Below are 12,111 nucleotides of genomic sequence, written 5' to 3'. Positions count from 1 at the left end.
TGTGACCCACACTGTTGTGCCTGGACAGTCCCTGCTCTGGAGACTGAACAGCTTGTTCTTCATAGCTTCCCTGCAGCACTGACTACACTGATGCTTGTGCACTTTCCTAACAGGAATCCATCATCTCATTGCTCAGGAGAAATGGTAAATCTGCTGGCACTTATCCCTACCTGAAATTTGCCTTAAAATTAAGTGTTCAGACTGGCATTTGGATTTCTTATGGTCAGATGATAAAAATCAGGTGAATGCAGAACTTCGTGTCCATTTAACCACCATCCATGAGTAGGTGGCATAGAGGTGGGAGCATTCAGTATAACCCAGTAGTACCTCCCCTCCTTCAGCAAGCTTTTGCCTTTCTCAGCCATCTCCTTTTCCTCTCCAGCAAATGAGGTAGAGATGATGGAATAACAGCCCTTCCCCTGCCTAAATGCATAGTAATGATTGATATTTTTGTGCATCTACAGTGTGTTCAGCACTTAAATCTATGGCTTTCTGGCCATTTGTTTTGCAGGAAATACAAGATTGCAATAAAGCCAGAAATGCCTGCTTTGTATTACACATGCAAGGACATCTTTGTATCTAAAAGCAATATATTTTATTAGGCATGATAGCTGGGAAAAGAAAGTGAGTTTAGAGATGCATGAACCATTTTTCAGACCTGGAAAAGCAGTAGCAAATGTCACAGCTAAATACAAGCTTGGTTTAACAAGCTATGAATTCTTTAGACCATCTGACAGAACAGCTAGTGCTCACAAGGAGAGGCAGGTGCATGATGTAGAGTGGTCATGATGCAGAGAGGCTGGTTATCTTCCATGGGGAAGGAAGATGCAAGACATTCATCACACACAGAGCCATGAGGCTTTGATGAAGGAGATTATGTATCAAATTACAAAGTTTTACGAAGATATTTCAAAGATATTTCAAAATATCTTTGGAAAAAAAAGTCAAAGTCCATGCATTCGTGCATGAGAAATACTCCCTCAAATGCAGTGGCTTGATTCTGTCCCTCTGATGCAGTTTGATCTGTAACTCAGCTTATCTCCCTGCCTGTCTCCACAGATATTAGGGACAACTTCTTCTCTAAAGGAATGGTGCTGCAGTGGCACAGGCTGCCCAGGGAGGTGGTGGAGTCACTGTCCCTGGAGGTGTTGTAGAGCCATGGAGATGTGGCACGGAGGGAGGTGGTCAGTGGGCACGGTGGGATGGGCTGAGGTTAGATTTGGTGATCTCAGTTTTTTGCAATCTTAATGATTCTAGGATTCTAAATAAGCACTGAAAGTCTTGCCTGAAGCCATACGGGAAAGCTGTAGTAGAAAAGGGAACCAGAGCAATGGTTCAGGTTTCAAACTTCCCACTGAGCCTGTGGAATAGGCTGTTAGTGTTAGCGACCTTGCCAACCACAGGGAAATTGGTTCAAGAGGGGGAAAACATGGCTCTGGACCCATTGCATTTGATCTCGGGTTCTGCTTTTATCCAAAACTACAATGGAGGGAGGTGGCCATGCTGGAGCTGGCGCAGTGGAGCACCTCAGCATCAGATTTATTATCGTATAACTAACTCACAGCATATGGAACGTATCACGGAGTATCCCATCACTGTCACACAAAATGTCATTCTCCTTTTGCTTATTCTGTATTTCAATGGAAACATGAAACAAGCTTTGCTTTATGCATGTTCTGGGGGGGCTGGCTATGTGCAGTGGTGGATCATAGACCTGGCCATGAGTTGTGCATGCCCATCAGTGCAGTAGGTTTGTTCAGCTGTGGTGCCTGTGGCAGACAGAAGATTCTGGACAAGTGAGCATCCTGATTTGGAGCATGTCTGCAGACACCTGTGCAACAATATTTACAGATGTAGTGACTACAAATGATGTGATAGTTCTTATCCATTTCAAAGCTATGCTCATTTTCAGTATTTGGGTCACAGTTATAACTGCACCACGGGAGAACTGAAGAGACTTAGTTGAAAGGGGAGATTCAGATTGGATATAATGAGAATGTTTTTTATAATAAGGGTGGTGAGGCACTGGCACAGGTTGCCAGGGAGGTGATGGGTGTTCCATCCCTGCAGACACTCAAGGTCAGGCTGGACAGGGCTCTGAGCACCTGATGGACCTGCAGATGTCCCTGTTTGTTGCAGGGGAGTCAGACCAGATGCCCTTTAAGGGCCTCTCCAACTCAAACAAGTCTATGATTTCCATTTCTGAAAAGATATCTGTGTTGGATGTGATGTATGCTGACTCTAACGGAAGTTTTGGAGGCAAGATGTGTTCCTTCACTCACTGCCCAGCAATGAGAATTGATGAGTGTGTATGAGTGATAACAGCCCCCCTTTGTGGCTCTGTTCTGTTGGAACAGGACCTCACAGGTGGTGTTTGGCACAGCCCTACTTTCCCCATCTCAACGACCCCTCCTTCTCTCAAATGACAAATGGGAAGAACGGCTGCACCACGAAGAAAATAGCAGGCTGGAGATTGGGTACATGCTTGCTGAGTGCTGCAGTCTGTATGCTTACTGCCTGGCTCTGTAGCTCCAACACCATGGGTGGTATCCATTCTTGCTAAAGATGGATGTCAAGACAGATAGCTCTGCCTAAGCTAGCTGGCATCTATTTGCCAAAATATGATCAATGTATTCAAAGAGGTCAAGGGTGTGATTTGCTTCATCCCAACAGACAGAACACAACTAATAAAGATATCAACAAGGAAATTGGCCCCGGCTTTAATTAAAATATGAGATGTTCATAAGCAATCACTACTGGTTGAATTCTGCTTCAATGCACTCAACCATTCACCCTGGAGGGCAGAGAAGTGACTATTTCCAGACTGTGTGGTCCTGGGCAGAATGCCTTCCCACCCTGTACCCCAGTTGCTTGATCTCTCACATACTATGTCTTCCTCTGGGCCACTGTGGATTGAACAAAGCTCTACAGAGTTCATGTTTATTGTTAACATATGGCTGCTCCATTCGTCTGCATTGTGAAACACTCAGTGCTGCTCAATGTGACAACCACTCTCCCAAAATAAATGCTCTTGTTTTTAAACACAGCTATATTTTTACCCACATATTTCTGAGTCATTTAGGGTCAAAGTATTGATTCCATTTGTCACCCAGCTTTATGTTGGCCAGAAAATGTGTTTGTAAATAAATAATCAGTGAGAAGGAATTCATGGGATGTGACGTATTTACTCTGCTTTCCTGGAGGGCCAAAACATCTTCTGAGTTGTAATAATACTATTCCTTCTCTCTCTTTTTCTTTCTTTCATCTGGCTTCCTATCTTTATTGCTTCTGAGTTAGTATCTTAGCACTTCACAGTGGGTCTGTTAATCTGTTAATCTCTCCCTTTCTTTCTCTGCACTTCCCTCCAGAAGAATATGAAGAAGAAGACAACCAAAGTACTTAAATTTGGGATGAGCAGCAGGAGATTTGGCAGGCAGATTGCTGTGGGTGCCCTGGGCAGGGAGCACAACCCTGGGGCTGCCTGGAGGATGCATATTGGAGAGAACAAGGCAAGCAGAGAAGCCTGTGAGATTATCTGGAAATGGGGAGAAGCTCCCCAGGATCAGGGCTGGGACATAGATGCAGGTGTTCTCCAACTTCTGTCTCTCAAGCTGGGATTGACATTCATTTGTCCTGCTGGGCAGCTTTACTACATGAGTGAATTCATTACAAACTCCTTGAACCTTGTGATTACTATTGACTCTACAAACACCAAAGAATCATTGTTATAGAATTATTAAGATTGGAAAAGACCTCTAAAATGAGCAAGTCTAACCCCAGTCCCATGCCCACTGACCACATCCCTCAGTGACACATCTCCACAGTTCTGGAACACCTTCAGGGACAGTGATTCCATCACCTCCCTGGGCAGCATGTGCCACCACTCCTGCACAGAAATGTATCAGAATACCCATCCTGAACCTCCCCTGGTGCAACCTGAGGCCATCTTCTCCTACCCGGGAGCAGAGGTGAACCCCTACCTCCCTACAGCATCTTTTCAAGGAGTTGTAGAGAGCGGTGAGATTTCCCCTGAGACTCCTCCAGAATGAACAATCCCACTGATTTAACGTGTCTCGAGCTGCTGCTACTCAGCTGCCCTCTGAATGTGCCTTTATTCAGCTCACATAGTGAAGCCTAAGCACTGCTCTGACCACAGTACAACCTGAATGCCTGATGGGTGGGATGAATCCGGAGCTGGGAGAAGCAAAGGTGAGGAAGTCACAGAAGGACAGGAACCTAGAACTAGATGCTCTTCCTGAACTAGCAAATGATTTTAAGCACACAGGAGAGGGAAGTAGAGTTCAGCCAACATTATAGGCTTTATTTCTCCTCTTGTCTACACTCTTCCTCATCATTCACCTCCAGAGAGCAGACCTCTCTGCTGCCCTCTGATAAAGGATACTGGACTGTGCTTCACACAATCTTCTTTTTAAATGAGCTCAGTTCCTGGACCCCATTACATCATTGTGGATATACTGGATAAAGCACAACTGGGTGTGTGTGATTCCCAGTGGTGGGAAGGACAGCTGGTTCACCTGAGCCTTCCTATTGGTGGACTGAGATACCAAAGGCATTACTCTGCCAGCAGGCACTGCTGTGGGGCAACAGATATGCCACTAACTGTGTCTTGGAATGAGGCAAAGAGGCAACATTCCATCACGATGGGTATCAGAAAGCTGATGCTTTTCCTGATACAGATACTGCTAAACAAAACAGATCCATATATTGAGTCTGGTGAAGCGTGAAGCATGTGGGAGGTGAGCAGGCCAGGCCCATCAGCAGGAGGATAAATACAGCCTTCCCATTCCCACCCGTCCTTGTAAAGCAAAGTATAAAAGGTTAATGGCAAACAGACAATCAAGCTACCCTCAGTTTTCTGGTTTCAAGGTATCTCTTGTTCCAGATGGCTCACGCAATTGCCAGGAAATGTCATTATTAAACAAGATAAAAGTGAGACAACTGTTGCAAGGCGCAGCACTGTGCTTGGTCTCAGATTTCATTTGAAATGCTCAGGGAAAGGTAAACCTTTTGCTAGCAGGAGGGGAGCCAACGTTCCCAGGATTAGCAAAAGGAGATGAAGAGAGCTGGAAAGGCATGGGAGGTTCAAGGCTTCTTAGACCAAAGGTTGGGTCCTGGTTGCTGCTGGAGCGCTCCCTTCAGGTGTGCAATTAGTGGAGCTATGTGTTCACTGGAGGGTGTTCTACCAGGAAAAAAAGACACAGAACTAGAGAGCCCTGGAGCTCTCTATCTAATTCATGCATTGAACCCATGGGGAGCAAGAAAAATCTTGTTCCCATGAACTAAACCAGATGCCTTCACAATGCTGAGCTATTGTTTCCATGTGACAGAGAACAGTACTTTCTGAGTCGGAAAGGCTCATTCCCTCCCAATGTGTATGATGTCTCCACATGCACTGCCCTGGCCCTTTCATGATAGAGGGTCTGTTTTTCCAGGCTAGGACCTCATGGCCCTACCCCCTTTGACCTTTTGTTCTCTGAAAAGATGACTGTTTGCTTGTTTGGGTTTGCTTGCATGATCACATGGTGTCTTCTAGTTGGAGTCCTTCAATGTATTGTAGCTGTAAAAACATTTATGGCCCTTGAAGTCCAGGCCTGGAAGGAAATCCCTTCCCCCAGAAGATGCATTCCATTCAAATAGTGATCTCAACATTCTGATAGCCTTATTTAAGTCCTGTTGTAAAGAAGAGACCTTCCCAACATTCACCATCTCCCACCAGTGTTAAAAAGGAGTGGGATCACTCAAATCTTCCCAGCTTGGCTATCAGAAGTACAACTGCAAAGTGTACAGTGCCAAATCTAAGTGCCAAATCCAGAGAGGTGGTGGATACCCCATCCCTGAAGAAACCCAAGGTCAGGCTGGCCAGGGCTCTGAGCACCTGATGGAGCTGTGGGTGTCCCTGCTCATCACAGGGGAGCTGGACCAGATGGCCTTTCCAGCTCCCTTCCAACTCAAACGATTCTGTGATTCTAAACCAAATGCTCATTGAACATAATATTCAGTGGGAAGAATCTCATCTTAGGTGTCCAGGTAAGCTAGTCTTGTCAGACCCCATCACAGATGATAGAAGTCTTCCCAGAAGGTGATTCCCCCAGTGATGTTTGTCACCAAACATCCATCAGCTCAGGAGTGCCTTGAGCTTCAGACTGATAAGAGGTCTCTTATCAGGCCCCAAAGACCCTGTCCTGATCTTCAACCTCCCCACAGCACCTGCTGGTAATGAGGCCGTGGAGAGTCTTAACCAAGGGAGTACTGGATGTGATTTGACACAAACACATTCAACTTCATGGGATGGGGAGGTGCCTCTCTTTTCTGCCACTGACTGGATGAACCTGTTCAGACTGCACTCCAACTTTTGGCTTGGGAAACGGTAAATAATACAGCTGTTAGAGACAGCCAGTAGATGTCACAGCTATGTACTTATTCATTGTTTCCATTTTCAGGAGATGGTTGAGATTTCTGCACAGAAAATATCTATATAAGAAATATTTTATATATAAGACTAATATATATGAATAAGAAAAAGAAAGCTCTCCATGCCCTCTTTATACCCAAGGCAAAAGCAGGACTCCTCATTTAGTCTAACATTCAAAGAACAGCAACAGGGAGAAAGGGAGAAAAGAAGTCTTACATGGACAGCACTGCAGGGTTTTTAAGAACACCATTTCTGCCTCCTACAGTCAGGCATTCAGGAAGATGCATGCTCTGCCCTTCTCATTCACAGCAGCAGCACCATGTTTTCTACAGATGTTTGTGCTGAACCATAGAAGCACTTTGACAAAGACTATTTGCTTGTCTAACACAGTTGGGCAAATGTCCCCATGACAGATTAATGGACTCAGTGACGGATAGGAGAAGAAAACACAGTCAAAGTACAAAGGGGAAAAAAAAGGTTGGCTGTCCTGCTCAAATCGGCCCAGAGGATTGTTTATTCCAAGCTTAAATCTGCTCCAAACTGCTTTCTCTCAAAACCAAGCACTGATACAATCTTTGCAACTGACTGTATCAAACCACCACGAAGCCCAAATAACCTGGAGACCAATCCAAGCCCACTTCCCGTTGAGATGCAGACCAAGTCCTTTCAGCTTTTGCCAGACTGTAATACTCCATGATTTCCCATAGCTACAGTAATAATCCAGCATCTATGCAAGGTCCCCAAGGACTGCTACTCTCAAAGCTACAGCACCTTTGTAAAGCACAACGGTGTGTTTGGAAGTGGACCTTGCCCTGCCAATCTATTCATGCACTTAGCATGTCATAGATGCTACCTAATTCAATTAGGGGAGCTGATTTAAATTCAATAGACTCCCTAATTTTTTTAAGCACAGCACCATACCACCTCTCTCCCTTGCCAACCACCAGAGAAGGGTTTTTACAACTTAAGCACAAAGAAATGGAAGAAACTCTGCTCAGTGCCTAACAGAATTGAACCGCCTCCATAAGATGAGGAACTGAACCATGAGTCACCGCAGAGAGAACTTCATGCTGCCTGCAAGGAATGACTTCCCTGATGATTATTTTTTTTCCTATCATTGCTGTATTATGTAGCTTTTCTCCTCCCCAAAACCAGGTCAGTCTTTGACTCAAACATATGAATCACCACCAAGGTTCCTTTTTTTTTTTGTGAGAAAGTTGCTCCCGTAAAATGAGCCAGCAAGCCTTGATATGCAAATCCCAAATCTCATCTATACCTTTATCCATAGTCAGCCCATTTGCCTGTGCAGGGTTCAAGAGCTTGAACTGATCATAAAAAGTTATTCTGGCCACTAAATCTGGTCTTCTTTGTCAAGGGTGGAGAAACAGAGATCATCCCTATTTCAGAATCATTTCTGCATCTGATCAAGCTGCCGCTCTTTGTGATATTTGGCAACTTTCTCCTAAGTTAATTGCACACACTGCAGATAGAGTGATATTAATAACAGCGAAGTGCCATCAAAGCATTGTGGTAGTTTCACTACATGGCTTCAACTTTTGCAGTGCACTCACTCACCCAGCAGACAACACAATATGATGTTTTTCTTCCTGCTTATTTGAAGACTGGACATCCTCCAGCCTCAGTGCCCTCTCTGACTAATCAGAGCTGCTGATATCCAAAGTGACATGGTGTTTTATTTATCTCTTGGGTTTTTTTCCTGAATGCCAAAGTCAGAGTGAGGTGAATACATTGCCACGTGCCACAAAGAAGCGCTCCCTGATGATGTGGTCAATAATTACTCTAAGCAGTTCTGGGTGCCTACACTGGTGATATCAAACTTCAGTCAGTTGTCATGAAGGTGCTGAAGATCCACTTCTTCATTGAAGTTCTGGGTTCAAATATTACAATCCCAAGTTTTACATTCTCCAGCAGAAATACATAAAACAAAGGTTACTGTACTCTTCTGATCTCACCACAACCTGGGAAATGGAAGCCCTCCAAAATGTTTTTGCCTGCTCTTCCCGTTCACAAACCAGGTGGATGCACTCACGGGGTGCAGTTGGGGTGGGACCCTACGTCACATAATCCTCAAGTCACAGTATGAAGGATCCCAGTGGAAAAACACAGCCATCAGGATTGGTGCAAAGCAGATTCCCCATTGTTCTCAACCGTAACTCCATGGTGCCACAGCCATAAATGGCAGCCATTAATTTGTCAGCAGTGGCAAAGTGGGCAGAAGGGGGACACAGAGCACCACGTTCACACAAGCAGGCTGTGACACGGATCAGGGACCGGCCCTTCGCTTCACTCTGTGGTGATGCACCATGTCTTCCCACCAGCACCCAACCATGGCCAGAGGGCTGGCATTTTGCAAGGCAGAAGGAATGAAAGCCTGAAGGAAAAAAAAACAAGCAGGTTCATGGAGAATCCCTCAAACTAACTTCTTATATGACAGGCTCCAAATTTAAGGTTTCAGATATATTTTATCAAGAGCTGCATAATGGCTTCTAATTTATGTTTTATTATTATGATTGCTAATAAACAAAATTTGTACCAAATATTCTCCCATTTAATGGAAATTCCAGGTTTTCCAACAAAATAAATTTAAAGCAAGAACTGCAATGGTTGTTCTGCTGGACAAACACTTGATGTGTCTTTTGCTCATGCAAGAAAACACATTCTTCTCCAGACACATTTAGAAAAAGAAGAGACTTGGCATACTTCTAAAATTCACAAGCACATTTTAAGAACGCCCAAAAGATTTCATGAGGAAGAAAAAACAACTAAATTATATGAGAAAAATTAATTCCTTTCAAGCTGCTTCAGGAAATAAGCTTATCTTTCTCAGAGCAGATTTTGCAAGTTAGCAGTTGAGCATCAAGTATTTCTGTCATCACTGCAGTGGTTTTAGGAAAAATGTCTGTGTCAAATTATGACATTAATTTTACTTCGCAACCATTGTTCATAATTGCAGCCTTCCTTCTGGAGCAGAAGCCTTTTGTAGCCAAGAAGAGTGATAAAAGCCCATATTTGCTGCTGGAAATACGTGACATTGAAATATTTGATACATTCAGTAGCTTTGCTGAAGCCAAGCATCACAGTGTGATAGACAATGGATAGATCTCAAAATTCTTCAGAAAGGGAGAAAGAAATTAAAAAAAAAAAATAAAAATGAGAGAGGTGAAGCTGTGCTTACTCATGCCCAAACCCTACAGGCACTGGGGAACACAACCTGAAAGAGTGTCCATCACTGTCCATCCATCACTGATACACAGGGTGCATTTGTTAGATCTCATGAGACTTCAGAAGTGTCACAAAAATAATTAAAAGGTGATCATGGAAAAATCAGATATCGGTATAGACACAGTGCCTGTGTGCTTATCCTCCATGGTTTTCTTTACAGAAGGTTTTTAAGAACAGTTCAACTTCTGTGAGAAACTGTTTTGGTGGACCAGATCCTATCTGGGACCACAGATGGATGAACAATTTTTCCCAGCCTCATTTTGGTGAATACTTCTCCACAGAAGCACCACATATTGCTATAGCATGAACAGACTGTAGTACAGAAGTTAATGATATATGTGACCTTTTATCCTTATTCTGTGATTTTTGATGTTGAACACTGGGGAAGTTAATCTCAGCCAGTCCTACAGGTTCTGTAAGTCTTTCCACAGAGTTGGGGCTGTTACAAGATAGAACACCAATAGCTCAAACCATGGGATAAAGTTACATTTTCTTTTGTTCTGAGTGATTTCTGCCCCATGGAGGGTTTGCACAGAAAAGGGAATGAGAGACATAAGCCAAAAAGAAATACTTTACATAGAAAATGAATGTAGAAACATGGAGTGAGCCAGATCCATAGCACATTTACAAATATAACATTATTGACAAAGTCAGGGTGAGGCAGGTTTGCACCATCTGCCCTGCAAACTCCATCAGAAAGTCTTGGGGGTTTCCAGAAGTAACTGAACCTTGCTTTGACAACAAGGCTACACAGCATCTCCTAAATTGCATCTAACAATCAGCACAATTTTCACATGCTCCTCAGTAAGAGCTTGTTCTTGATTGTAGTGAGGAGAATTGAAGTATTGTGATGCTAGTAGAAGACAGATGGGAATGAATAGGGGCAATTCTACTAACAGGAGTCATACTAATGGCAGGGAAGCATCAGTTGTTGAGTTTAATGCATCTTCCCCACTTAATGAAATTGGAGGTAATAGAGAGCAAGAGCAAATTCAAGTAATATCATTTTGAGAGATAATGGGAACAATAATGTTGTTATCAATAAAGTCTAAAATGGCACAGTGTTGTTAAGATGATCCAAAATGCAAGTTGCAATTGTTCATATCGTAATTCACTGTGGCAGTTAATTGGAATGCCAGCAATTACAGGCTCTCATTGCTCATCAGTTATTACAGCTGGCAGAGCTTGTGCAAGTTTCTGGTGGACAGGATGCATCCCAAACCACTCCACCATGAACAGAAATGTAACTAAGAGTTTATGTGGCTTTGTTTTTCTTCTCTAACATAGAAGATAAGAACAAATGATAAGAATAAGATAAAGACCCAGAATGGATGTGAAGTCAGGACATAAACTTACCCTAGCTGTGAACCACCTCTCTAACAGATGTAAATAAGAATGAAGTTATTTAAATCTTAGTTTGGTACATCACTGAGAGTACTACTAACAACCTACTGAGGGAGATTGGTGAAATGCCTGAGGACAGTTTCTAGATAAAGACACATGGACTTCTATGACCAAATACAGTCTTTTCAATGTTCACAAAGACTCTTACTGGCAGTAAGCATCCTGCAGATATTTGCAAATCACAGAGAACCAACCAACATATAAGACATCTCAGGTAGCCCATCAGGAGCATATATTCACAACTCTACTTTTGCACCATTCCAGCAGTTCTGCTCTTGAACAGTTTTTAACAAAAAAAGAAGCCAAGAACTATCAAAACAAACATAAGCAGTGATCATGGATCAAATAGACAAATTCATGTAACTTCATAATGTGTGCCCAAACCTTAAGAAGGAGGTATTTAAAAGTGATTCTAGAACATAGCCCAGAGGAAGTCAGTAGCCAATGCAGTCTTCACAAAGCTTTCCTGGTGCTGGAGGATGATGGTCAAGTTTACCCACCACAAAGAGAGTTCTCTTCAAAGCATGAATGCATCTTGAGGAGCATCCCCATAAGCTCAGAGTTAATTCACTACCTATTACATACCAGTGCAAGCCCATTGACCTCCAAAGAGCCTCTGCTGCACAACAGAGGACACCCATAGGAGTCCCACTTGCACTCCTAAATTAGAGCCAGAGAGTCCAGAAATAAGTTGATGAACCATGCCCCCATTCAGGTGCATCAGCCTCCAGCAAAAAGAAGTAAGCCACTGCTACTGGATCTCTTTAAAGGGTCCTGAGTGGTGAGGGGCCAGCTGGAGATCATTAGTGCCTGGTGCTGGCTATTTGCTCCTCCGAAGATCAATTAGCTTTCATCAAGGACAGCTGATCAGGCTGTTCAAGGAAAAAACACTGCTCTACATTCTCCAGCCATAACAAATTGCTTGGTAAGAAGAGGCACTAGGGGAAGAAGACTCCGGGGATAGCTAACTTACGGGTGCTTTTAGAGGAGTCTTTCCAGTTTAAATTTGGTGGTAAAGGATGGGGTCTCAC

At 43.5% G+C, this 12,111-nt stretch overlaps 1 long non-coding RNA gene across 1 annotated transcript; it reads right to left on the bottom strand.

The window, feature by feature from the left end:
* Positions 1–7,307: 7,307 nt before the first annotated feature.
* On the bottom strand, positions 7,308–11,800 carry LOC122192830. The gene is made up of 2 exons (XR_006182718.1): positions 11,666–11,800; positions 7,308–8,825 (listed from the first exon to the last, which is right to left on the bottom strand). It is a non-coding gene; the product is annotated as an uncharacterized LOC122192830 (long non-coding RNA).
* Positions 11,801–12,111: the final 311 nt, after the last annotated feature.

Source organism: Lagopus leucura, unplaced genomic scaffold, assembly GCF_019238085.1.
Source record: "Lagopus leucura isolate 7727_CA_CO unplaced genomic scaffold, USGS_WTPT01 138-7_obj-0_obj, whole genome shotgun sequence".
Classification (NCBI taxonomy): domain Eukaryota; kingdom Metazoa; phylum Chordata; class Aves; order Galliformes; family Phasianidae; genus Lagopus; species Lagopus leucura.
Note: the sequence above shows the minus strand (reverse complement) of the source record. Positions and strands in the feature narration are given on the sequence as shown.